General features: G+C 46.9%; 1 pseudogene; it reads right to left on the bottom strand.

Moving 5' to 3' along the window:
• Positions 1–1715: 1715 nt before the first annotated feature.
• Positions 1716–20155, bottom strand: LOC121837757 (annotated as a pseudogene).
• Positions 20156–27913: the final 7758 nt, after the last annotated feature.

Below are 27913 nucleotides of genomic sequence, written 5' to 3' on the forward strand. Positions count from 1 at the left end.
TCATATTACTTGCCATTGTTTAGAATATGCAAGCCTTGGTGTAGGTTTTACGTTGTTCTTCCACTTCTTCCAAATACTTGTACTGTCTTCGAATTCGGGACTGTTCTAGTGTCCCACTGGCCCGGAGGGGGCACCTGTGAAAGCAGGTGTTTGGAGAGTGGCGTCTGAACGGACCCCGAGCCATGCGGGTTCGCCCGCCCACGTCTGACTGTGCGTGACTTTCCCGTGTCTGGGGAAAAGGGCATCCTGGTGGTTGAGCCGAGCCCGGGGTAGGTTTGGACCCTCCGGGGCCCCCCGGGCGAGGCAATACACCACTTCGGCCCCCGCTTCTCATAGACGGGAGTCCTGGTAAGGCCCGGCCAGGATGATTCAGTCTAGTCGCCACTCCTTCTACTATCCCCTCCCTTCTTTCACCTTTGTCTTCTCCTTCTTTTCACTCTTCTCATTTCTCTTCTTTCCTTTTCAACTCCTTTGGCGGCAAGGGCTAACTTTGGGTGGTGACAGATACTCTCGTCCAGATCCACACTTGGTTATAGTTTCTGGGTAGCGCTAATAGAGTAATGCTTCCAGCAAAGCCATATTTGTTATGGGGTGTTACCTATTCCCTCGTTGGGCTCCGTGGTGGGCGGCGCGCCACAGATTCCGAAAACCCATTGCCTTTTTATGGCGTCCCTCTCTTCTCAACCCCGAGCAGAACGACCCCCGAAAAGGGTTCGCCCCGCTCCCCCTAAATTGGAAAAAGCTAATGAACCTGAAAAATATCCTCGATTTCTTGTAGTTCACTCTGCAAGTAACTGTGCATTTGTCAAAAGTTTCTCCCTCTGCCATTGGAAAGCATCTAGAACAAGTGGTTGAAAATGTTATAAGGCAAAGAAGCTTGCTGGAGACCTCCTTGTTGAGATAGAAAATAAGCCACAGAGCACAGCACTCTTGAAGATGACAAGCCTGGGAGACTACCCGGTTACTGTCACCCCCCACCGTACCCTGAATACTGTTCGCGGTGTCATCTCAGAAGATGACCTTCTCGAATGCAGTGAAGACGAGATCTTTAAGGTCTGCGCAAGAGTGCTGTCGTTGCTGTTCGACGAATCACCTTAAAATGTGACGGACAAGAAAAACCAACCCGCCATCTGACACTCACATTTGTGCTCCATGCTCTTCCATCCACCGTGAAGGCAGGGTACTTGAACTGTAGAGTCCGCCCTTTCATCCCAAATCCTCAGCAGTGTTTCCGCTGCCAACGTTTCGGGCATGGTTCCCGAAACTGCCGCGGCCGGGAAACGTGTGGAAAGTGCGGTGGTACTGACCATGTAGCAGACATCTGCGAAAATGAAGTCGAATGTGTGAACTGTAGCGGAGCTCACCCTGCTTTTTCTCGCTCCTGTCCAAAATGGAAAGAGGAAAATGATATCCTGACTTTTAAAGTAAAGCATAACCTTAGCTACCAAGCAGTCAAAGAACAGCTTGCCTTTCAGGTCGTCACCTTATGCATGTTTGGAACCAACTTGCCGAAGCTTCGAGAGAAGATGCTCAGGGACAAACACCTTACCTTGGAAAAAATCGTCACCTTATGCAAGGCGGCAGAAACAACAGCTTGTCCGCCTTGATCTGATACGATACATCCTCCTTCCCAACGGTCGTTCACCGCTGAGCTCAACACCTCTGGCTCGTTTGCTGGAAGCGCTCGTCGTTCTTGTGTGGGCTGGTAAGAATAGACAACTCGGGTATCAGGATAACAATGCCTTGGTTTATTCCGTGTTGTTACTTATATAGCCGAAGGTGGAAAGGGGTTAGTGTAGTAGAGGGCAAGGGAAAGGCACGTGGCAATGGAGCATACAGATAGCTTGTCCGCCTTGATCTGATACGATACATCCTCCTTCCCAACGGTCGTTCACCGCTGAGCTCAACACCTCTGGCTCGTTTGCTGGAAGCGCTCGTCATAACCCAATCGCTCCGGAGGCCGCTTCTGTCGTGTTGTCCTTCGCGGTGGCTGAACCGTTGGCTGCTGAGCTGCCGTTTGTAGAGTCGTCGTAGTTGCCGTTTGTAGAGCCGTCGTGATGGTTGGCGCTGTGGATGTCATTCCGTGTGATCAGGCCCGGTCGTTGTCCGAATCTTCGTCGTCTGACAAGTCGACCTCGCATTCTTCCTTCGTCGCTAAAAGGTGTCGACGGTTGCGCCGAAGTACGGTATTATTCTCTGTACGCACGTAAAAAGGACCGCGGCCCGGCTGATCCAACTATCTTGGCTTTCCGCGCCCATGACGCTCCATTCAGGCGTACCACGTCGTCGTTTTTAAGGCGGGGCAGCACCCGCTCGTTGTGGCCTGTCTGTCGGTGTTTCTTGACCCGTATCGCAGGAAGGGGATCGAAGTCCGGCACGGGTGTGCGCAGCCGCCTTCCTTGCAGCAGCTCGCCAGGAGACCGACCATCTTCGACAGGACATGCCCTGTAATTTAATATGCCAAGCCAAAAGCATTCGTTTGCAGCTTTCGTTTTCTTTAAGATGCGTTTGATTATTTGTACACCTTTTTCCGCGAGCCCGTTAGATTGGGGGTATTTTGGGCTGGATTTCACGTGTTTGAAATCGTAATGCTTTGCAAACAGCGCGAACTCGTGGCTGCTAAACTGTGGGCCGTTATCTGAGCATACCTCCGTTGGGATGCCGTATCTCGAAAATATAGCACTCAGTCTATCAATAACCGAGGTGGCTGTTGTGTCGGGGAGGAGCTCCACCTCTGGGAAATTGGACATCGAATCGTAAACACACAGATAGTGTCTTCCGGAATACTGAAAGAGATCGACACCGACACGGTACCATGGTTGAGTGGGCCTTGGTTGTAGAATCAGAGGCTCTGATGGTTGCTTATAGGCATATGTTCTGCAGGTCGGGCAGCTTTGGATCAACGACTCGACGTCAGAGTTTATGTTCGGCCAGTAGACTAATTGCCTAGCCCTAGCTTTGCACTTTACCGTGCCAAGGTGGCCTGCGTGAATCCTCTTTAACATCTCTCTGCGCATGCTCGTGGGAATTACTACTTTTGTTCCTTTCAAAAGTATGCCGTCTACTACTGAAGGTTCGGCGGCAACTGATTTCAGCGCCCCTTCCACTTCGTCTCCCCTCCCGAGCTTTCGCAGTACTACGCTAAGATACGGATCAGTAGCGGTTTCGTGTGCAAGTTTCGCAGCCGTTTTTTCACTTACGAGGGCTGATACGACTGTGACGGCGTGAATTTCTACGTCGCCCGTGTCGGCGGCCCCCTTGTTCCCAGGAGCAGGAGATCGAGAAAGCATATCAGCCAGGGCCATCTGCTTGCCAGGAACAAATATCAGCGTGTAATCGTATTTGAGCAATCGTAGGAAAAAACGTTGCACTCTTGGCGGCATATCGGCTATGCCTTTCCTAGATATGTTTATCAGCGGGCTGTGGTCGCTCTCGAGTATGAGTGGGCGACCATACACAAAATGGTTAAACTTTTCGCAACCGAAAACCAACGCCAAAGCCTCTTTTTCAATTTGCGAATATCTCTGTTCCGATTAACTCAGCGCTCTCGACGCGTAACAACACCACCTAGACAGAAGGCCTCCACACGCGTCATCATAGTCAGATCGATCGAGGCAAGAGATTGGGCACGAGTGCTGCGTCAGTGTTCGGCTGCGGCTCGTGGCCAATCAGCGCGTCGAAGGTCGGACTCGGGTCCAATAGCCGACCGAGCGCGATCCGACTGTGATGACGTTTCATAGAGGATGAGGAAACCATGCGGAGGCCTTCTGTCTAGGTGGTGTTGCGCGTAAGCGACCGGTTTCCAGCAGTCCCCCATGACGTTGTAGGAGTGCGGAGCCAATGCCACTTTGAGATGCGTCTGAAGTTATCTTCGTCTCCAAACCTAGGTCAAAAATAGCAAGCAGCGGTGCCTCGCCTAGCTCCTGACATATGGCTTGCCACTCGTTTTCATGATTAGGTGTCCATTCAAAAATGACGTCTTGTTTGATCAGGGAACGCAGAGTCGAAGTGCGCTGGGAAAGTGACGGTAGATACTTGCTAAAATAGTTAACAACCCCGAGCAACCTTTGTACTGCCAATTTGTCTTGTGGCTTTGGCATTTTGAGAAGACCGTCCACAAGGGCGGGATTGGGGCTAATACCTTTGTGGCTAATGATGTCGCCCAGGAACAAAATTTCTTGAACGCCGAATTGGCATTTGGCTGCATTAAAAGTTAGGCCCGCTGCTTCAGCTGCCTTTAGTGCATCGTGCAGCCTCTGGTCATGCTCCGCCCTAGTCGCACCCCAGATCAGCACATCGTCCACGTATACACGTATGCCAGGAAGGCCCTCGAACACTTCGTTGAGGGCTTTTTGAAACACCTCACTAGCTGACGCTATGCCGAATGGAAGGCGTAGAAAGCGATAACGGCCGAACGGCGTGGCAAACGTGCATATCTTGGATGATTGCTCGTCCAGTGGGATTTGGTGAAACCCTGCGTTTGCGTCTAGACGCGAGAAAAACTTCGCGCCTGCCAAGTCCGCTTCAATATCTTCTCTACGAGGCATTTGGTAGTGTTCTCTTTTCAGGTTTTCATTAATCCTTCTGGGATCCATGCATACCCGCAACTTGCTGTCTTTTTTTAGTACAATGACTAACGGGCTTACCCAGTCCGTCGGGCTGCTGACCTTCTGAATGATGCCTTCGCGTTCCATTCGGTCCAGTTCTGCACGAAGAGGCTCTCGCAGCCGCGAGAGAGCTGCCGGGAAAGTAACACCTGCGCGAAATGCTCCAGTAAAGAGCATGTTACCGACACTTGCGAAAGTGAACCAAGATGTGTGAACTGTGATTGTCGTCATCCAGCTCTTGTCCGAAGTGGAAAGAAGAAAAAGAGATATTGACTTTGAAGACCACAGAAAACATCTCGTACCATGAGGCAAAAAAACGTTTTTCCTTCCTATCGAAAGGAGGATATGCCAAGGTCGTGCGCAGGGGACCCACACGACCCGTGATGGCATCGGCGGGAATACAGACTCCTCCACAAGGAGTGTGTCTCCCGTCAGTGTCCCCTCTAAAACCCACGGGAGCGGTGCCAGCTGGACTGCGCCCCAACCACACGGTGGACGCTGTTCCTTCAACGTCCACCCTGAAGCGGGGGATGGCACCTCCCGCCGCCCCTGCCTCCCTGCCTCCCAAAGGCCGGGGGCAACTCCGTTTCTTGACCCAGCAGAGACTTAGTGAGCCGTTAAGGCTGCCGACCCCAGCGGGTCTCCCCCGGCTCCCCCGAAGGAGCCTATGGACGAGGGTGGACCCAAGCCCGGCGAGGAAAGTCTCCTCGCGGGATCTGACTCCTTCCTTTCTGCCACCAGTGACTCCACTGACCAGCAGAAAGAGGCTGTAAAAAAAATGCACCGCGCAAAAAGATAGATTTTAACCCATAGTCGTCTCATTTAACTTTTTACCAGTTTTTATATTCACTTCGCACTTGCTAAGCTAAGCATATAGGTATTCTGCAGTGGAACTGTCGCGGCTTTCTACGTAACATAGATGACATCAATTCATTTTTGACGAGCTCCGCCCTGTTGCTATTTTCCTACAGGAGACTTACCTGACTGACTCGCACGCGCAGGTTTTGCGTCATCACCAAGTTTTTAGGAAGGACCGCCATTCCTCAAGACCTTCGGGTGGTGTAGCAGTAGTGGTTCAGAGTGGAGTGGCATGTGCCAAAGTTCCTTTACAAACTTCACTTGAGGTAGCTGCAGTTCGCATCCTTCTTGACCGCCTCATCACTCTAGTGTCACTCTACTTGCCACCTAATGTTCCGCTGCATCTTCATGAACTCCAAGCACTCATCAACCAACTTCCCAAACTTTTTTTATTCCTTGGTGATTTTAATGCTTACCATCCTTTCTGGGGAAGCTCTCGTCAAGACTCTCAAAGTGGAATTGTTGAACGACTTTTATTATCAACTGGAATCTGCTTGCTGAATAAGAAAGAACCTGCATTTTCTAGTGCTGCCCACAACACTTTTACATCAATCGACCTATCACTATCATCACCATCTCCACTTCCATGCTTTTCATGGAACGTTTTAGACAATCCTTTCGGCAGCGACCATCTACCCATAATTTTAGAGAGCGTTTTACCAGTTCCATCGATACCAACTCGACTTCCGCGATGGAAGTTGGAAAAGGCCGACTGGTCTATTTTTGGTTTAGAAGCAGCACTTGATCCCTCCATGTTTCTTCATATGACTCCTGAGTATGCGACGCTTTACGTTACAGAATACATTATAAATGCTGCTTCCACTTCAATTCCACAGACTACAGGAAGTCTTCCCCGGAGGTGCAAGCTCTGGTGGAATGAGGAATGTACTTCCACTCGGAAAAGCCAGAACAAGACGTGGGGAACTTTTCGGCGATATCCAACTTTCCGTAATTTGATCGAGTTTAGAAAAAAAGAGCACATGCTCAGTGGACGCGAAAACAGGCCAAGTGGGCTTCATGGAGAAAGTATGTTTCATCCTTAAATAGTTTTGTCACTGCTAAAGAAGTATGGGATCGTCTCAAAAAAGTTCGAGGGCAGTAGCGTGCTTTCAGGATTCCACTTTCTCCTTCAATCTCAGCATCTCTAACAGGGCAAGCAGACTTCCTCGCAGAACATTTTCAGCGTGTTTGTAGTTCTTCCAATTACAGTACGGAGTTTGTAAAGTTCCGGTTTACCGCTGTATAACAGAAAATCAGTGTCACGCTTTAACTCCGTTGCATGCAACAGACCATTCACAATGTGTGAACTCGAAGTTGCTCTCAGCTTAAAGAAGCAGTCTGCACCTGGGCCAGACAGAGTTCACTACGAGATGCTCAATTACCTGTCTTATGTATCCTAGTACCACCTGCTGTCCTTTTTCAATTACCTTTGGGAAGCTGCTGCTTTTCCGAATTCTTGGAGATGTGCCCACGTTATACCTTTGCTGAAGCCTGGAAAAGATCCCTCTCTGGCTACAAGCTACCGCCCAATAGCACTTTCAAGCTGCTTGGGGAAAACTTTTGAAAGGCTTATAAATCGCCTCCTTATGTTGTTGTTTTTTTTTTTTTTTTTTTGGAAGAGAAAAACGTTTTCGATACTAACCAGTGTGGCTTTCGGGCTGGACGGTCGACCATGGACCATCTGGTCCGACTTGAGACTGTCATATGTGAGGCCTTTGTTCAACGGCAGCATTGTGTGTCCGTGTTTTTTTGATTTAGAGAAGACATATGACACTGCATGGAGGTATGGTATCCTTCGAGATCTCTACAACTGTGGAGTGCGTGGCCGCATGCTCCGTTGCTTCCAGAAATTTTTAAGTGGATGTACATTTCAAGTTCGATTAGGCTGGACTTTATCCAGTGTCTTCTTACAAGAAAATGGTGTCCCCCAAGGTGGAGTCTTAAGTGCCAATTTATTTGCAGTTAAGATAAACAGTCTGGCTCAAGTTATACCGTCATCCCTTTCTTACTCTCTTTACGCGGACGACGTGCAAATATCTTTTTCGTCTTGAAACCTCTTTAGTTGCAAACGGCAATTGCAGCTCACAATAAATAGGATGAGCAAGTGGGCCAATGAAAATGGTTTTATATTTTCCTTAGAGAAAGCTGTGTGTGTGCCATTTACCTTGCGACGAGGTCTCCCTTTGGGTCCAATCTTACAACTGAATAAAAAAGAAATATCGTGAAGCACGAACATACATTTTTAGGCATGATCTTTGATAAAAAGCTCACATTTAAGTCTCATTTAAATGAAATAAAGCAGAAATGCTTGCAATCCTCTAACATCCTTAAGGTGCTGTCACATGTATCTTGAGGGTCTGACATGCGATGCCTCCTGAGGTTGTACAATGCTTTAGTTCGGTCACGCCTGGATTATGGAGCGATCGTTTATGGTTCAGCACGGTATTTCCACACTAAGGATGCTGGATCCGGTTCATCACCTCGGACTCCGGCTTGCCACTGGGGCATTTCGCACATCACCCGCATTAAGCTTGTATGTGGTCAGAGATAAAATGTCTCTTGCAAAATGCCGACAGTACTTGAGCCTGTGTTATTATTACAAAGTCCTGTCGGATCCCGAAAATCCCGCTTATAGTATTTTACACACCCCTCAGTCCTGTAAATTGTTTGAAAACAAGCCAACAATTGTGCGCCCCTTAGGTTTTCGAGTTCAAAGTATTTGTAGCTCTCTCAACCTCCCTGTCCCTTCCACAAGTGGTGTTAATTTGCTAAACTCTATAGAGAGAATTGCCCCTTGGAACGAGCTACCCGTATGTTGTGACTGGTCTTTCACCAAATACAGTAAGAAGACCGTTGCTCCACAGTTTCTTCAGCAAGAGTTTCTATCCTTGCAAGAAAGGATATCTAGTGGTTGCACCGAGTACTATACCGACGGGTCGAAATCTTTAAGTTCCGTTGGTTGTGCAGTTTATTCTAGCTTGACTCAATGGCAAGCATCTTCACTGCAGAGCTCTATGGTATTTTATTAGCCATTGAGCATATTCTGAACAACAGTATATTGAACGCAGTCATTTTTGTCAATTCGCAAAGTGTCTTATCTGCTATTTCTTCCATTGTTTCTACAAAGAATGTATTACGCAACATGTTAGTTTTAAAGTAAACAGAACTCTTCACCTTGGATGCAATATCAAATGTTGCTGGGTACCGAGTCATGTGGGAATCGCAGGAAATGAGAATGCAGATCGCCTGGCTGCATGTGCCACACACTCAATAGTATCTTTTGGCCTGCCTTACCAGGATTTTAAACCACTTCTAAAGAAATCTTTTTTAAAGACTTGGCAGCTAGAATGGGACACTGAAACCAATAACAAGCTATAACCCATGATAGGCATCTGGGAAAATTAATTCCTAAAAAACCGCCTCCTTGAGGTTCTGCTTTGCCGTGTGAGAATTGGCCATTCACGTTTGACACATATGTACCTTCTCAGTGGCGAAGATGTTGCAATTTGTGCCCATTGTGGGGAATTACTTCCAGTTTTACACATTCTATGGGAATGTAGGTTTTATCATCAACTGCGCGTATCATGTTTTCCTGAACTCTTTAGAAACCATCTTCCCTTTCATCCTATGTTTTTACTTGAAGACAACGCTTTAGTACCACTCAGACGAGTTTTTGATTTTATTAACAAAACCGGATATCTACACCAGTTATAAAAAGTTTCTCTAGCGTAGCATCTGTTTCATTCGATCTTTAATACACATTTTGTTTGGCGCATTATGGCCACCGTTACCGCTGCGCCATTAAAACCTTAATCTTAACTTAAGTAGTTCCCGCCCTCAGTACACGTTGGGCATCTTCCACACAGGATCAGCTGGCGACAGGCCTCGGATGAAAGGCTTGAGCATCAACAGCCCAAGTGCACTCGGTGCCGATGTGGGCGATGCGGGTTTGTCAACCGGTAGGCCGGCACAAACCTTGACCGTTCCAGCTCTTCGCCATGACACGGTGTTGCAGAGAGCAGGGTAAAATAACACTACACGGACCATCGAAGTAAACGCACTGTTATCGTAAAATCTTGGCTTGTGATTGCGCCTTTGTAGATCATCTTCTTCGTTTTGCTGGAGAGACGCAAACGACGCGCATAACAAAATCGTTTGCATATTCCGCGTACCTTGCGAAAGCACTTACCCAGTCGCCTAGCAAAAAGCGCGAAACACGGAGTCCGCACCGTCCTGACTTCCCACTCTTTTACCTGCTTTGGAGTAGTTTGTACCTGCTAGTAGGCATGCCTACTGAAACTGAAACTTGAAACTAGGGGCAGTGCCAGAGGGAAAAGAGACAAAGTTGGGAAAACTTGCTCGCTCTCCCCAATTTCTCAACTCTCAAGTGATTGTACCATAATAAATGCACCAACGCCTCTTCCCTAAATTAAGAAAAAGCACTATGTTCACTACATAAAAAATGGTCTCAGTTCATGCAACTGTGGGCAGGTAGGAAATCTTGCCCTAAGTTATTCACACCGCATGATCAGTGCAACAAACTCACACGATATTTGCAGGAAAATATCGGTGGTCACTTAAGTTTCCCTGAAATTCTGAATAACCGGTCGTTTGTAGGACCGAATCATCTGCTCGAGTGGTGTGCGTCGCTGTGCAGACAGGTCGCTGTGCAAACGCAGTCCAACAACGCGAAGCATAAAAACGGCAGATATAGGACAACAATGTGGAGTCCATTGTTCAACTAAAATGATGTAATTTTGTTGAAAACGCCCCGCAGATTTTTACTCACAGTATGCGTCTGGAATCTTCCACATTTTGAAATTGAACAAAGGAAGACTTACATTTGAAAACGCTCGCTGCGTCCTCCCGGACCAGTTGGACCGGATCAGCTGACGACGACGGGACTGAACCCGTTGACCTTCAACCCCGCAACAACCAATTTGCGCTCCGTGTTAGTGTGGGTTTCTTTCTACCTCCAGGCACCACACAGCACGAACGTTTCAGCTCTTTGTCGCATCGCCGTGTTGCACCAAACAGAACGAGATCGCCGAAGTCAACGCAGCGCTGTCGTGAACCTTAACTTGTGGTTGCGCACCAGTGAATCCTGCGACTCCCTTCGCTTTCAAAGCACACGGCGAATACGAATGATACTTTCCGTCGTTTCCGTCTTCCGATAACATCACAGGCGCACTTCTCCGGTCACGTCTTCGCTATATATGATCGCAAACTGCAGAACGTCTTGTGTCCCGTGGAACCAAAACGATACCGGCGCCATGTTAAACATGACTTGTTGCCAGATTTTCTCCGATTAAACAAAAACAACGAAAGCAACGGCTCTAGCTCTTAGCGTACACCGGCGTTGCGCCGTGACCAGATTTTTTCTGTCAGCTCTAACTTAAAGACGATCGACATACAAATGCAGCAACACTGATATAAAGTTTTAACATGGCGACCACCCCGGAGCGCCGTAAATTGTGAGGAGGGTGCATGAAAAGTGGCGGCACCTTCCCTTCCTCCCCCCTCCCCCCCCCCCCCCCCTGGTGTTAATACACGGCCGTTGAAGCTTGCAGTAGAAGGGCTGAAGCCAAAACGAAACCAAATGCAATGTCACGTGTTCAAATCGAGGACACGCTTTTTATATCCATTTTAACTGTTTAGAACGAGCAATTAGACCCACAAGTTTATTTGTGGTGCGTAAGAAACTATTATCAAGACCCCTAAAATAAATACAAACATGAGCGACATGAGGGAAGCCGCATTGCCATCGACCAGAATCAATGGCAGCACCTGAGGAGCGCGGGCCAGCGCTGTCTTCGCCAACGTCCTGCGACATGGCGCAATTGCTTTTGGTGCATATCTGTCTCCGAGACATGTTTATTCGGCATTTGCCTCCGCGGTCCTTTCTAGGTGTGTCCCCGAGATTTCCGGTGCTTCGATAGCCGCCGATGCTGCGCAGGGTTGGGCAGAAATACTCAATAATGTATTTGGAAATACAAATACTGGGATACATTGAAATATTAGTTAAAATACTGATACTGAAATATATCTGAAAAAGTGTATGGCGATACGTATCGGAAATACATTTTAAATAAAGGCCAAAAGTACTTGGAAATACAAATACAGGAATACATTTTAGGGCGGGCAGAAATACAGATACAGAAATACTGATACTGCAATATATTTTTCGAATTTCTTTCAGGCACCAATTGAGAATAATCTTGAAGTTGGAAGTGGAAGTTTTTGATCCCGAAATTACTTTCCCCGTAGGCTAGGCACTTTTCCTTGAAGGTAGTGGTTTCAGACGACGAGGAGTCTTCAATGGGCTTAAAAAACGTTCCATCAAGGACTGTCCGCGGTCCCTTCCCTGACATCCTCTCTGTCTGACGACGGATGCGAGAATACTTTGACCTCTAAATAAATTATATGTCATCCTAAATACCATCAAAACGTCACAACGCCCTGTCCAATAAGGACGCCCATGTCAACATTGATCACATGATGTCACGGTGGAATGAACTGGCATTCTTGATCTGTAGGTGTGGCCTTGCCCATGAAACTTTACCACGTTGCTGTATGAAAGGACCATACGTACTTTCGTTGTAGGTTACCTCGTTGAAGATCACGCAGGCGCGTTTGGAATTTTAGAGAATAGTGAACCACCTGAAACATTCTGGAACACATGCCTTATCTTCTGTTACGGCTGAAAAAACGATACGGTGGCATCCCTGTTGCGAAGGTCCTTCCTGCCGACCCTCCACCAACGACGCATGGATTGCAGTCCTCAAGTTTCGCCTAGCATCATCCAAATAGAGGCCTCGTGGATTGCGACCTGATATTGCCGGCACAGGTGCGAGCCCTTCGAGAAACAGCGCGCTCGAGACGAGTTGCAGGCGTACGAAGCCTGGGTCGGCAGAGCGAGGCCACGTCTGGCCTCCTTTCTGGGTTTCGGATCACCAGAGCAGCGGGTCACGTTCACGTCGGCTGATGACGTACCCTTGAGCCGTGCAATATTACGGGCGCAGCCGCAGATGCCTTCGAATATGTGTTGAACTTCACTGCGTGAGTCATCCTATCTATTTCAAGTCAACCACCGTCAGGCTCGTGCTGCAGCGGACTGTGACTCAGCTTGGCCGGCTGGGTGTACTGTGTAGTATGTACGCTAAGGCAAGAGAGCCGGTTAGCCGCGGGCATTGGATGCCAGCAAACAGAAATGATTCAAGAAATCCCTACCTAAGGACCTGCGGCAGAAAATGCTCTCACTCCGCTCCTGGCACGCCACCTGGTTTCAGTCCCCGACTACGCAACACTCCTCAGAAGAGAGAAGAGAATGCATAGAAAAATAGTTCGGAGAATCGGAGGGAACCTCGGTCGGCATGGTAACAATGCCCCAGCATCTCCTTGTCCTAGCACCGCAAAAGTAAAGAAATAAAATAAAAAAAATATATGCGTTCGGATATTTTTTTTTTTTTGGGGGGGGGAGAATTTTTCAAGAGATGTATCGAAATACATTTCTCCCTGATTGTATCGCGATAAAAAGAAACATTCCAAATGTATTTCGATACAGGAATACAGATACTGGTGAAAAAATTGTATTGCGATACAGAAATACGGATACGAAATGTGTTTCTAAAATACTATCGCGATACATGTGTATCGCGATACTGCCTAACTCTGATGCTGCGGTCGTCGCCTGGGGTGTTGCGTGTTTTCGAGGTCGGCTACACGGTTATGCGTGTATGACCAAACCAAAACACGTTTTTTCCAACCTCGCATGATTTTTGAGTGAATTATCCATTACTCAACGTGTAAATTATTGCTAATATGCATGAATAGCGTGTTGTCCACCCCAAATATTCACCAAATACAGGAGACTTGCTAAGAGTATGTATGTCAACTCAGTTTCCCCAAAAACCTTAGCGGGAAAATTTGTCTTGTGGCCAAGACATCAATTCAGTTTCCCCGCTAAATTTAGTGAGAAATTCACGTCACGTTACCTATACACCAATTCACTTACTCGCAAATTTTAGCGGAGAAAATCGATATCACGTGATTTGACGTCGCGTGACCTGAACAACCATTCATTTTCCCTACTAACTTTAGCGGGAAAATATATGTCACGGGAAAGCCCAATTCCCTCACCATGTGCCTGAAATGCATTTCATTCATTATAAGTCTTTAATCATAAGGTCGGTGCCAATTTCTTCTCAGTACAAAAGCTGTAGCCTTTTTCGTGTATCGCAGAGGTAAAACGACAGTTCTGCGCCAAAATTGCTTTTTAAGAGTAGCTATAAACAATCTGTCAATATGCATTGCGCAAGTGTTGCTTTGGGCGGGAGATGTTGAGGCTAAACCGAGACCTGGCAAGATGGATTAGGCCCTGGCGTCCCTTCAGAGTGCCATTGCTTCGAACAAAAAGAACCAGAGAGAAACTACAGCTACACTTCTGGGCATTAACGCAGGAATCGCAGACATATCACGACATGTGTCGCACCTTGAAGAATCTCTTCGCGAGGTTACTCACTTGAAAGAAGTTGAATTTCCGAATCTGACAGTTTCTAATCTTGAAACAGAGATAGAAGAAATCCCCACCAGGCAACACAAAATAGAAAATGTAATTAGTGTCGTTGACGACTTAAGCAATCAACTTCGTATAATTAACCTAATAGTGAAAGGCCTACCCGAACAAGAACGTGAAACCTGGAGCGTCACAGAGAAAAACGTTCACGCGTTCTTCTTAATCCATCTAAACATTAGCTCCGGTGAAATCGAGCGCCCGAATCGGATTGGGCGGCCTAGGGCTGGGACAAATAGGCCAATATTTATAAAGTTTCTGAGTTACAAAAGCAAATGCGAAGTCTTAAACAATGCTCCCAGGTTGAAAAACCTGATATCCCCTAAAGTCTGGATCGAAAAGGATTTTTCGCCCAGTGTGGAGATTGCCCACAAAAAAACTTCGTGACTATGCGAAAGAAAACCGAGGTACAAATAGATTCCGACTGTCATACGATAAGCTTACATTGAACGATGTTGTTTACTCCTACGAAGCAAACAGTGATCAGGTTGTCTCAATTTCCCGAGGCAATACGATAGACCACGGCCCATGACCTCAAAGTAAATATAAAACCAACTCTGGCCCCACTACGCAGATTGGCCCGCTTTCTTTTCTGGTAGTCAACTTCCGCAGTCTATTGCCGAAGCAAGAGGACTTGATGGCTTGTAGTAACTCTTCTTCTGCTGATGTTGTTTTGAGAATGGAAACCTGGCTTATTTCGAACATTTCGAGTTCAGAGCTGTCTCTTGCTAACTCGTTTACTATTTATCGCAAAGAACGAACTGTTACCAGGGGAGGCGGAGTTATGGCAGGTGTCAGAAACACCATTCCATCCTCTTTGCTTTCCCTTTATAGCTCGCTTAAAATTTCATGGATTGCCCTTAAACTATCTTTTCAGACATGTTCAACCAGGGTGTGTTACAGGCCCTTAGCTGCTTAGACGACTTTAATGAAAATAGAACTACTGTTATCGACGAAGTTCATTATATATTTCCTCACAGCTTTCTCATATAAGCTGCCGATTTTAACTACCCCATTATTAATTGGGCTGCTTGTACATTGTCCGATGAATTCCCCCCTAAAAAATGAGTACCGGAAATTGTTGGAAACGCCTGACTACTTTAATATGCAGCAAATGATTACCACGCCTACACGTGAAGATGAAGTTTGAGATTTAATTTTCGCCACCCATCCGGAGCATGCATCTGTACGCGTCGTTGAGAAAATTAGTGATTATTGTAATATCTACTGCGATTTTAACCCCGACTGTAAACAAACGAAACTAAAATAGCAAAGACTTTTTTTTATTTAAAGAGAGTTGATCCGGAAACTTTTTATTCTGTATTAAGTGAATTTTCTAGTACATTCCTGAGGGGGTTTGATAAACGGTCACTAAACGACAATTGGATTCTATTTCGATATAAGTTACTGGAGGCTCAGGCTGTAGTTGCACCCACTATAAAAATCGCCCCTAGCCTGCCCAAAGCATGGTTTACGACGAGAATTAAGCGCTATCTACAAAAAAAGAGACGTCTGTAAAGTCGTGTCGTGCTTTCACACAGTCAGCACATAGGACCATTTACCAAGCTCACTCAGTATTCTGCAAAAACAAATAAGAAATGGCAAGGAACTTTTTTTTTATGATGATTTCTGAAAGTTCGATCCGACGCAAAAAAAAAAGTTTTGAAAGTGATAAATTCATAACCAACTCCAATATTACCTGTATTATTTGTGACGACCGGATCAATACAAACTTCACATCAATTAGCTGTAGGTTTTATTACTTTTTAGCAGTGTTTTTACTAAGAAGAACGTGTTTTCGCATCGTACTGCTATTTCCTAGCTTACCGAAAATATAATGAACGATATTGTCCTTTCTTCTTACGGAGTTAAGTGTGCCATTGATCGTTTAGAAATGAACTCTAGCCCAGGTCCCGACGGAATATCTACTAAGCTTTTAAAATTAACCAAACACATATCTGGAGTTATACTTTGCAGGCAGTGGTAATCTACCTGATGACTGGAAGCTTGCTTATGTTATTCCAATTTTTAGAGGCGGAGATAAATACAATTTCAATATCTACAGACCCACATCGCTCACTTCTGTTGCATGTAAAGAAACTTAGAATATATACATTCATCCCAGTTTATGACCTATTTATCTTCAAACAGCCTTATTTTCTTTAATCAGCAAGGGATTTACCGCGGTCCTTCCTGCGAAACACAATTATTTGAATTGAATACTGACCTTCACCTTTCTGCTCACTCCTCTTGTCCTACCGATGCTATTTTTGTTTATTTAGCTAAAGCTTTTGATTGGGTTCCCTATAACAGACTAATATACAAATTAGAAACTGTGAGTATAAACGCTTTGTTATTCAGGGGATAACCGCTTTTTTAACAAACCGCTTTCAATCTGTTGGAATTAACACGGTGTCTTCTCCCTTTATGGCGGTGAAGTCCGACGTCCCTTAGGGCTCTGTCCTCGGTCCGGTATTGTTTTTTTACATATAAATGACCTTCACTCTAACACTGAATCTACCATACATCTCTTAAGAGATGATTGCATCATATATCGGGGAATTTCGAACCCCTTGGATTTTCGCGTACTCCAGCGGGACCTAGACATAATCGATCAAAGGTGCACAACCTGGTTAATGCAAATAAACACTAACAAAACTAAAGCTGTCACTTGTACAACGAAATTACAAATGACTCATCGCGTGTACGCGACTGCAGAGGACCGAATTGTAAACGTTTTGTCAGTTAAATACCTTGGCATCCGCCTAACTTATCATGGAACCTACATATTGAACATGTAACCCGCAAAGCGTTCGAAACTCTTTGGTTGCGTAAGCGCTCTTTATTTTAAGCTAACAAAGAAACAAAACTCCTCGCCTATACTACCCTCGTCAGGTCGCAGTTGGAATATGCATCCATCATATTGCACCCTCATCAGCTTTACTTAACCAACCATATTGAGGCACTTCAAAGTAAAGCTGCAAGATTTATAACCCGCGACTTCTCCCGTACTTCCAGTACGTCTAACATAAAACGTAACCTCAACTTAAACCAAACCATTCAATACAGAAGATGAACTGCTCCCGTGTCATTCTTCCACAAGCTCTATCATGGATCCTCTCCCTTTCGGAACTCAATCCTTCCGCCTGCTCATCGTATTTCGTCTCGCGTAGATCATCACTTCTAAGCATCGCCCATCTTTGCCCGCAATATGTTGTTCAAGCATTCCCCTCTGGTTCTTGACATCTCCGAATAGAATAGCCTGCCCGGAGAAATCGCGTTATTCACTTCACCTGTTCTTTAAGTAATATGTATAGGGCTGCTATGTGTTATGTTTTCATGCAGTGTTCTTGTTATTTATATTGTTTAGTGCTTGTTTAACATTGTTTACGCCAACTATGTGATCGTTTTTTATTCTTTTTGCACTTGTCCCAATTGTATCCCACTTTGTACCATCGCTCCCCCCCCTATGTAATGCCCGCAAGGGCGTTTAGGGCAAATAAAAAAACAAATAAATAACTAAATAAATATATGTAGCTGAGATTTATGCTTTTAAAAACTTTCTCCTTGGCATAAAGAAGAATGCGGTATGAGCCTACGCTATTCTAATGACGAGGTTTTCGCTATCCTGCACCAAAGGCTCAGATAAACTTTTTGTTTTAGATTTTATGAACTTTAATTGTAGCCCTAATGGGAGTCTGTTTTTCGACGTTTAGATTAATTGCTCATATTTCGTCCCTTTTTCATATCACATTTACACACAATTAAACCCACGCTCGCCCAAACTGCGAAAACAAGAAAGAAAACACAGTTCGTTCGTTCCACAAATTACAGCAACGAGATTATTTTTCATAGCAGACAGTTTATCTGATTCGCAAACGCTGCAACAATGTTTCGGGTTCTGCTCACAATCGCTGCAATTATAAGCATCCATTGCATCAGCGCCAGTAAGAAACTTCCAGAAGTAAATCCTGAGCTTGGCCCATGCAAGATATTGCTCAGAGTCGTTATCTCACCATGTGGACTCTCATTTTGTCTGAACACGTGGGAGCATAATATATACACCGTGGGCCCAAGTAATTTATCCCAGTTAAATCAATCACAAAGATCAGCTTTACACTCTGTGACAATCTAACTTACCACGAAAGTGAGCCTAAGTTGTCGATTTGTAATACGCAAATATTGAAGAAAGCAATTGCCTTCGAATAAAAAACAGCAACATTTACCAATGGGTCAGTAAGGCGTAAGGCTAGGCTAGTGCAAATGGAAGACTATTTGGCTCTTTCATTTTGCAAAAAAGATAGTAAGGTGAAACCAGAACAACCTAATTTTTTCCTCCTTTTTGTTTTCGTTTTATTAAACGTCCTAATGGCCCACAACAACAGTTTCGTACCTCGAAAAAGGAGCTTAACTCCACATTGAGTCATTTGAATTTTTCTAAACTAATGATGAAGGGAGTATTATCTTTATATTTTTACAAAGCAAATATACTACATAACCTGACTTTCATATTACATTCCAGGATCGTAGCATGCAAAGCTTATTTTCATGATTTATTTAAAGTGGGATAGATTTATTTATTTAGATTTATTTATATCTTTTATCCATGCTGAATGCATCTTTGCTTACATAAATGTTTCCAAAGATATTGTCGCTTTTAGAGTGAGAAACGAATGCCATTGGCCCGGCCAACGCCATTTATGTCGACAAAAACCTCCGAAAACTGTAAAAAAAAAAAAAAATTAAGAAATTAATGGGTGCCGGAAGCTCCCGGAAAATACAAGTCGGGTGGATATTGATCAAAATGCCGAAGTATCGAAGCAGATGTTAGTACATTTTCGAGCTGGTCAAAAGCAGCCTTGCACTGCGATGTCCAAGAAAACTGCCAATTCCTTTTTGAGTGGTTACCTTGGGCATGGCAGAAACGGCCTGAATTTTGCTAGTGTCGGATTGAACGCCTTTTTGGACACGAGATGGCCAAGCGCTTTTATTTGTCGTGCTGCAAATCGAGATTTTTTGTGCGTTGAGTTGAAGGCCGCGTCGCTGAGACATGACAATACGGCGATTAATCGACGCAGGTGCTGCTCAAATCTGTTTGAAAATATTTCTACATATTCTTAGTAGCATAGGCATATTTTCCACTTGAGGCCGCGCATCACTGCATCCATCAAACGTTCGAATGTTGCCGACGCTCTGCATAAGCCGAAGGGCATGACGGTGAACTGGTACAGGCCATCGGGCGTGACGAAAGCTGTTTTTCCTTGGTCGTTTGAGGCCATAGGAATTTGCCAGTAGCCTTAACGGTGGTCTAGAGAACAAAATTACTCAGCTCCCTGTAATCAGTCGAGGGCATCGTCGATTCTTGGTATTGGGTATACGCATTTTCGGGTGACCTTGTTTAATCTCCGGTTGTAAACACAAAATCTCACGGTGCCATCTTTTTCTCGTCAATGATGACTGGTGGCGCCCATGGACTCGTAGAGGGCGTTACGACACCATTGCCGAGCATGTCGGTGACCTGGACATTGATGACGGTTCGTTCAGACGCTGAAACTTGATATGGGCGTTGACATAGGGGTTTCTCGTTGCCTGTATTGATGTGGTGAACTCCCGACGTTGAACGTTGCGGCGAACAAATATGGAGATAGACTTGCGCAGAACGTTGAGAATTGAGTTCTTTTGGGACGAATAAGGTGGTTATCCATAGTGGCTAACAAGAACTGGTCCTTGTCTTGTCTCTTCCGCGTTAATGAACAACAATATTCGGAAAGAAAATTTTCTTAATCAAAAACTTCGATAGCTTCGTATGGCTCAGCGAAAGCAACGACTTCACCTTCAGGAAGAATTATTCGGACGGACGACATATTTGGAGCCATAAAAAATGTGGTGCCATTGTCAAGGCGAAGCAGAGAAAAAGGAACAAAAATGCGGTTCTTACGAAAAAAAAAAAAAAAAAAAACTGCGTAAGGGAGACGAGACGCCGAGACTCTGGATGATTGAATTGGTGAAGGAAGTGAAGAAAATGGAGGAATTTTAGGTCATCAAGGAGGGATAATTTGATTTTCCACAGCAATGTTGCCGCCGGGAAGGGGGATTTCAGCGATACCTACTTCTGCATGTCCACAGTCGATAACAGCCTTTGTTGCTTTTAAAAAGTTCCTTCCAAGAACGACGTCGTGAGAGCAGGAAAACAACACGAGAAATTCGACGCAGTAACACACATCTTGAATGACAAAACGTGCTGTTCAGATACCTGTAGGGACAATGTTTTATGCACCAAGAGCTTTAAAGGGGCGATCAGAAAACAAGGTTGTGACTTTCTTCAACTTACGACGAAGGTCAGCCCGAAGAACTGAAACTGCAGCGCCGGTGTCAATTAATGCTTCAGTGCGCAAACCATCAATAACTACATCTATCATATTTCGGGTAACTGGAGGAGGACTTAAAGATGTCGAAGGATTTGCAGCTCTCGCCTCTGGAACTGCTCCTAGCAGTTTCTCTCTGCAATGGGCGATGTAATACGTAGTCACAGTTGAGACAGTGAACGCAGTCTGCTTGCGGTGGGGGGGGGGGGAGCGTAACCTTGCGAGTTTTTACGGCGACAAAAACGGGCGATATGTCTAACATAGGGTGCCTACATGTTTCCTCTCAGCTTTAGGGTGGCGCCAACTCCTTGTTACCCTTTTCCAGATCCTCTCCCACCGCCATTTTGACCCACTTCTTATTTGGCTAAACGTACACAACGTTGAGTTTTCGTAGTTTCGACACACCGGCAACACTGTTTGGCCACTTCCGTTTCCGTTCATAAGAGGAGTCGGACGAGTCGGAGGCTCAGCGGGATTGCGGTCGTCGTGGCTGTCGCGCTCTTTATTCCTGTGTTTCATACTTTGAAGTTGCTAGCAGGAAGTATGCGTTGCGTTTATCGAAACGTGAGTCCCCTCGACAAAATGGAACGCAACAGACCGGCATCGCACGCCGAAACCTCGCCGTCGGAACGAGAGCGGTGGGCGCTCCCTAGCCCTAACGAGGATTAGCGGAGTAGCGCGAGCGCACGACTGGCGAGTGTGACAAAATGGTCGACGAAACAGCGGAGGCTGCCATGGTAACGAGGTAGGCAACACTGGTTTGTCGGCAACAGGTATCACAAACGTTGTCGCCACCCTAAACAGCGGAGCGGCGGAAACATGTAGGCACCCTAGTCTAACATAACCACATGCAAAGCAAATTGGACGATTTTCTGGCTTCCTACATAGGTCAGCCCTGCGTACTTGCCACTGAGGAGGTGAAAATGGCGACTGTGGTTGAAAGACTCGAGGAGGTACTGGACGTGTTACCATCGCGACCTACGTAGGCACCAACGGCGGTAACGCGGCGGGCGGCATAACGAAGCAAGGGATCGCGGCTCTGACTTGATTCTGAATTAGCGCTCTGGTTAAAGGCAAGATAAAGGACTCCTAACTTCGTCGCGCCCGATCTCTTGAATGACGCATCGTAGTTCGGCCAATTTGTCGAAGGAGCCTTCGATTGCAGTTGTCAGGCCAGCCTGCTCTGCGAGAGGTTCCAGTTTGCGTTTAGCTTGCAAACGCCGAAGACGCAGCTCCGAGAAGTTCTGGCAGATGTCGATGACTTCAGAGACAGTCGCAGGCGCTTTGACAACAAAGATATGAAAAGCATCTTCAGCAAGGCTTTTCATGATTTCTTCAGTTTTTCATCTTCGGTCATGTGGGTGTAAACACGCTTGCACAACTTCAGGATATCTTCGATGTAGCTAACGAAGCTTTCATCGTGCAGCTGGGTGCGTGATGCCAATGTCCTCTTTTAGACGCGCTTCCGCTGGGCAGGCTTCTGAAATACTTCCTGGATGTTTGCTATGAACTGGGTTTAGGTCGCCAGCTCTAACTCATGGTTGGTATACCATAGTTTTGCAACGTCGAGCAAATGAAAAATGACGTTATTGAGCTTCATGATGTCATCCCATTTGTTGTGGAAGCTCACCCTCTCAACCGACTCCAACCAGCCTTCAATGTCGTCGTCACCGGTCCCGCTGAAGAGCGGGTCCCGCTGACGGAGGGCTGCGGCGCATAGGAGGGTGTTGCACTTGCAACAGGAAGTTCCTGGTCAGAATTGGTGTCCTGCGCTGCATCGTCCGATGCTCCTTTGCGTAGTATTCCTTGGCGTGGCATCGATTTTAGTGGTTCAAGATGCAAAAACACTTGTGAGTGAGGTCTGGATAGTTGGGGAAACCCGAACCTCCATCAATTGTAAGGAACCGATGCTACAGACTGATGGCGGTTTATTATTTACAGTGAAGTAGTCAGGTTGGGAGAAAGGCCGTTGGGAATCCAGCTCGTCGTGCGCTCTGCCCGAATGAACCTCTTCCTCCTCGTCTTTCCTCTGCCACGGTGTTTTTCCATAAAGCGCTGTGGATCTTCTCTTCGTCACAATATATATATATATATATATATATATATATATATATATATATATATATATATATAGAGAGAGAGAGAGAGAGAGAGATTTTGTTTTGTGGTTGTTGCTGCTGGGCTTGTTTTCCAATAAGAAATTTCGTCGTCAGTCAGCACTAGTCCTTTGTACAACTCCTTTCTTCTCTTTAGGTTTTTTTTTTGTGCGCTGTAATGTTTTCTTCAGCCCCGACTGCTCCTGGGACCAAGGCGTTGCCTTCCCCTATTCCAAAAGTCTCTACTTCGCTTTGCTACTCCTGTGTCGTAACGAACCTGTTTATTTATGTCCCACAGGTGTTTCCTCTCCAGGACGAGTGGTACGTGACGTACAGGAACTACGAGGAAGATCCAGCGTTTGGTTCAGGCAAATGCTTGAAAGCCAAGCAGGAATCTCCAGAAACGGAGGACGGCTACCCAATCGTCCTCAGCTACAAGGGCTCAGAACCCAAGTAAGTGCAACTTAATCTTAAGAAACAAAATGTTTATGTTTTTATATCTGCCTTTCAAGCCGTCATACGCAGAACTTTGCTTTATACAGAACGCAGTGGACACTGATGTCCATATCGACTGGCCTGGTACGCGCCACCATGTTCGCCTTGCCTAACGTTATTATTTGTTTTTTGCGCGAAACGTACAGGGGCGGTATGAAGCCAGTTTCAGATGTACTCAAGGCGAAGGGATGCGTGGTGTGGAGTTGTTTTCGAAACGTGCTTTATTTTTATACACGCCTGGCCTCTTTTGGCGTAGAGGGGGCGAAAAAGAGGAGGAGAAATGCGATGAGGAGGGTCTGAGAAGGGAGGAGGAATGAGATGAGGGATGAATACCGTTACTTGGACTCACTGAGACGACGGTTCTTGGTTTGGTCCATCCAGGGAACGTGATTGGCCGGAGTTCGAGTGCTAGTGTCGCAACGCTTCAGCGCTTTCCCGCGATACTCCAGAGCAGTACAAGATTGAGTGAGAGCATGTCGCCACGACCCAGCAGTGCTATACTTTGTTTCAGCTTCGGTCCAGACGCAGCCGATGCTACAATCGCGAGCATGTGGCCCAGAACAGTGCTTGCACTGCACGAGCGCGCGTGCTTGGCATGGATGCTGAAAGCCCGGAGCGCGCGCTTGTAGCTTTGGCTGCGTCTGGATCGAAGCTGAAACGAAGTATAGTCATTTCGGTCCGGGCCTGGATCGCCGGGGTTGGTTGGATTATATAAACGAACTTGCCAGACCGGTGTCATCATTACGGTCTTTGTTTGTAGCCGTCTGAGCGCCACACGCTTCCAACAGGGAAATTTCTGCGGGATCGGATGATGGTCCACCGGCAGGAGTGCGGAGAGTTGGCCCCTCGAGCCAGTCTTTCCTTTTTTTATTCTCAAGGAGGTCGATGTCTTGATATTGATGGACGGGCTGAGGGATAATACGTGTTGAAGGCAAATTTACCGCATCTAGCTGCGCCCTCGCGGCCTCGATCGCCCGCTCGTTTCTCGGAATGTTTACTTGGCCGGGAACCCACGCGGTCGTTATAAAGGCGACAGTCTTAATTGTCGCAATGCTCGAAAAAGCGGCGTCGTTGTGCCCGAAAGATTGCCATAACAATATGTCACCAAGCACGCGCCGCTCAATTGTAGGCTCAAGGACGACGCTGTCTTTGGCGTCGTCCTCGAGGTCGTCCTAGACGTCGCCGTCTAGGCGTCATTCTCGACGTCGTCCTAGACGTTTTCCTTAAGGCCCCCCTGGAAGTCGTCCTCCACGTCGTCCTAGACGCCATCCTCGGCGCCGTCCTAGACGCTGTCCTTGACGTTGTCCTCGACGTCGTCCGAGAGGTCGTCCTAGGTGCCGTACTTGGCGTTGATCTCTAGGGCGCCGTCCTCGACGTCGTCCTATACCTTCTCCTAAATTTTACTACGTGTAGAAACATTACTCAAAAAATTTCTTTTCCGGGACTGTAATGCTTTCGCCTAAAGGCCGGTTCAGACATACAGCGGAGCGCTAAGTTAGCGCTACGTGAGCGCTCGAAGGAGCGCTCATGTGGCGCTTCCTGGCGCGTGATGTAGCGCTCTGTTAGCGCTTCAGAAGCGCTTTGTCAGAGCTCTGTTAGCGCTACAGAAGCGCTCTGTTTGCGCTCTCACGCCCCTTGTGCCGTGCTTGCTGCTGCGGAATAGCGCGTGCACGGCGATTCCTTGGTTGTTGTTTTTTATTTGGCATTGAAAGAAGAGGAGGTAAAAGAGCCGCTCTCTAAGCAGAGGGTCGGGCAGGCGACCCAGAGTCATGGACTCTGAGCGACTAATTGATTGGTTACGACCTCATCGCTTTCAATTCGATATGTGTGACGCTGGTTTCAAGGACGCACAGGTAAAAATAATCGCTTTCGAAAGAGCTCTGTGTCTCGGTCCCTCAGCCTAGGAACAAGGTTCGCCGGGTACCCGTCGGTATCTCGGTGGCGAAAGATTTCGCGCACCCAGAAGGCTCTTCTGGGAGTTAAACCGTCCACACAGATATGCACTCATCGCGTATGTAAGAGCATTTGTCGCATTTCTATTTCAGCATCCCACATTTCCGCCACGGTGCTGCTCATGCACACCCAACCGCAGAAACCGGAACCGCAGTGCACCTGCTAATCCGCAGCACCGCAGTACAAGAAGCGCTAATGACGCGCTAACACGGTGCTACTGAAGCGCTAACAAGGCGCTACTGAAGCGCTAACAAGGCGCTACAAAAGCGCTAACAACGCGCTATATTAGGACGAAGTCGCACGCTGAAAGCGCCACATGAGCGCTCCTTGAAGCGCTCACGTAGCACTAACGTAGCGCTTCGCTGTATGTGTGAACAGGCCTTTAGTGTACTCTTTTAATTTTTTCCCGTTATGCTTATGTGCTTGCGTGGAACGGATGTAGGTTCGGATTTGCGGGACCGTTGGGTTAAGTCTACCTGGGCGGCACAGCTCCCGAAGAGCTTCTCTTGCGTCGGTGTAGATGACCGTCTTCGTCAAGTGGATCTTCCGACCTTCCGTAGCAGATGGAGTGGTGAGCAGAATTGTTTCAAGCTCCACCGCGTAGGAACTGCACGTCCTACCAACGTTTGTACCCTAGTTTCGCCTCGACTGGATGAATACCAGGCGATTTCAGTGCGCCCTCGCTTGCCCCAGGCTGCGTCAATGTAGAACACCTCTTTGTTTTCAAGATGTTCGGCTCCTTTTTTATGTGATTGGAGACTTTCGTCATTTGGCCTCCGATGATGTTGGTGACACGGTTTTGGGGCAATGGCTTGTCTGGTGTGATAAGTTCGTTGCCCCATGGTGGAGGTGGCGCGTTGTAGGGGGCGATTATGGTAAAATATATCTATTGGTGAGGGCACACAGGACGGCGAACGCTGCGGCACGATTGACCAAATAAAGTACTACAGGCGTGCGCCCGAGCAGCCTCAGTCGACGGCGTCTCCGCCTTGCAGATGGTGCAACTGAGTACAAATAAGAAAGAAACGAAACTAAAAGAGTGTCTCGTTCCCATAGCACCTAGGCACGCCTTCTATCCGTTCGGAGCATCTGCTCTCACCTTGACGGACGCTAGCTTGAACACCGCGCCAGGGATCACTCCGCTTCAATGCCTTCCTAAAACTGTTATTGCCGCCGTTGAGGCACAAAATCAGAGTCAAAGATGAAGTAGCGTCCAAGCAACACGCGTAGAGCAAGTGTCAAGTTTTACATGACGTAATGCACCCAGAAAACTAGCTCAGCTTATCCCAGTCTGACCGCCGAATTCAGAAACCTCACTCAAACTACACTCAAACTCAAGGGCCCCTCCACTTCCTCGAGGAAGGCGCAAGGGCCGGCGCTGGCCAATCGCGACGGCGGATGCGTCCTCGCGATTGGCCAGCGCCGGCCCTCGCACCTTTCTCGAGGAAGTGGAGGGGCCCTTCAGTTTGAGTGTAGTTGGAGTGAGGTTTCTGAATTCGGCGGTAACTTTCTCCGTTAGCTGCAGAGGACAACGCGAGGCGTGGATTGGGCACGAGTCTCGGGTCAGCGTTCGGCTCAGACTCGTGTTCTTTCCGATGGGACACGTGTCTCGACCGAACGCCGATTCACTCTCGTGTCCAATCCCAGCCCTTTTTAGCTGGAGAAGAAAATTAAGTACAATATCCTTCGTATCAAGGAGGTGTTGTTTGGCACTACGGCCTTCCTACCAAAAAGGCGTTGGTCAATACTACGGCCTCTCTATCAAGGAGGTGGTAATTGGCACTATGGTTATTCTATCAAGAATGTGTTGATTGGCAATACAGCCTTTCTATCAAGGAGGTGTTGGTCAGCACTACGGCCTTTCTATCAAGGAGGTGTTGGTCAGAACTACGGCCTTAAATTGAAGGGGGTGTTGGTTGGCACTACAGCCTTTCTAACAAAGAAGGTGTTGATTGGCACTGCGGCCTTTCTATCAAGGAGGTGTTGGTCAGCACTACGGCCTTCCTTTGAAGGGGGCGTCGTCGGTTGGCACTACACCCTTCCCAACAAAGAAGGTGTTGATTGGAACTACGGCCTTCCTGTAAAAAAGGTGTTGGTCAGCACTACGGCCTCTCTATCATGGAGGTGGTAATTTGCACTATGGGCTTCCTATCAAGAATGTGTTGATTGGCAATACGGCCTTTTTATCAAGGAGGTGTTGTTCTGCACTACGGCCTTCCTATGAAAGGGGTGTTGGTTGGCACTACAGCCTTCCCAACAAAGGTGTTGATTGGAACAACGGTCTTCCTAGCAAAAAAGTGTTGGTCAGCACTACGGCCTCTCTATCGAGTAGGTGGTGATTGCCAGTATGACCTTCCTATCAAGAATGTGTTGATTGGCAATAGGTCTTTCTATCAATGAGATGTTGGTGAGCACTACGGCCTTTCTATGAAGGGGGTGTTGGTCAGCACTACGGCCTTTCTATCAAGGAGGTGTTGGTCAGAACTACGGCCTTAAATTGAAGGGGGTGTTGGTTGGCACTACAGCCTTTCTAACAAAGAAGGTGTTGATTGGTAAAAGACAAGCGCCGAAAGACCAGGACAAGGTAAGAAGACGACAACACAAGGCGCACTCGCAACTGAAGATTTATTTATGGAAAAACATAGTATTATATACACTTTTTAAAAAACACCACGTCACTTTCCACGTGCCCACTCTTTATCCAAGAACAGACACTCTTTTTCTGACAGAGTCACTGAAGGCTCGCTTATGCACTTATCTGCACCCTTCCTTATTGCATACGCCTCATGAATTTCCCTTGTAATCTTTTTGCTGTATCGCCCCAGGATTGCCACGTCATTGAAAACTGGTGTGCACTCACATCGGTTGCAATGCACAGCCAGGTGCCCCGAAGGTGACTGTTTTAAGGAAGCAGCATGCTCTCTTGCGCGATCATTCACACAACGCCCAGTTTGGCCTACGTAAGAC

The sequence above is a fragment of the Ixodes scapularis genome, unplaced genomic scaffold, assembly GCF_016920785.2.
Source record: "Ixodes scapularis isolate PalLabHiFi unplaced genomic scaffold, ASM1692078v2 PGA_scaffold4__175_contigs__length_147842914, whole genome shotgun sequence".
NCBI lineage: Eukaryota > Metazoa > Arthropoda > Arachnida > Ixodida > Ixodidae > Ixodes > Ixodes scapularis.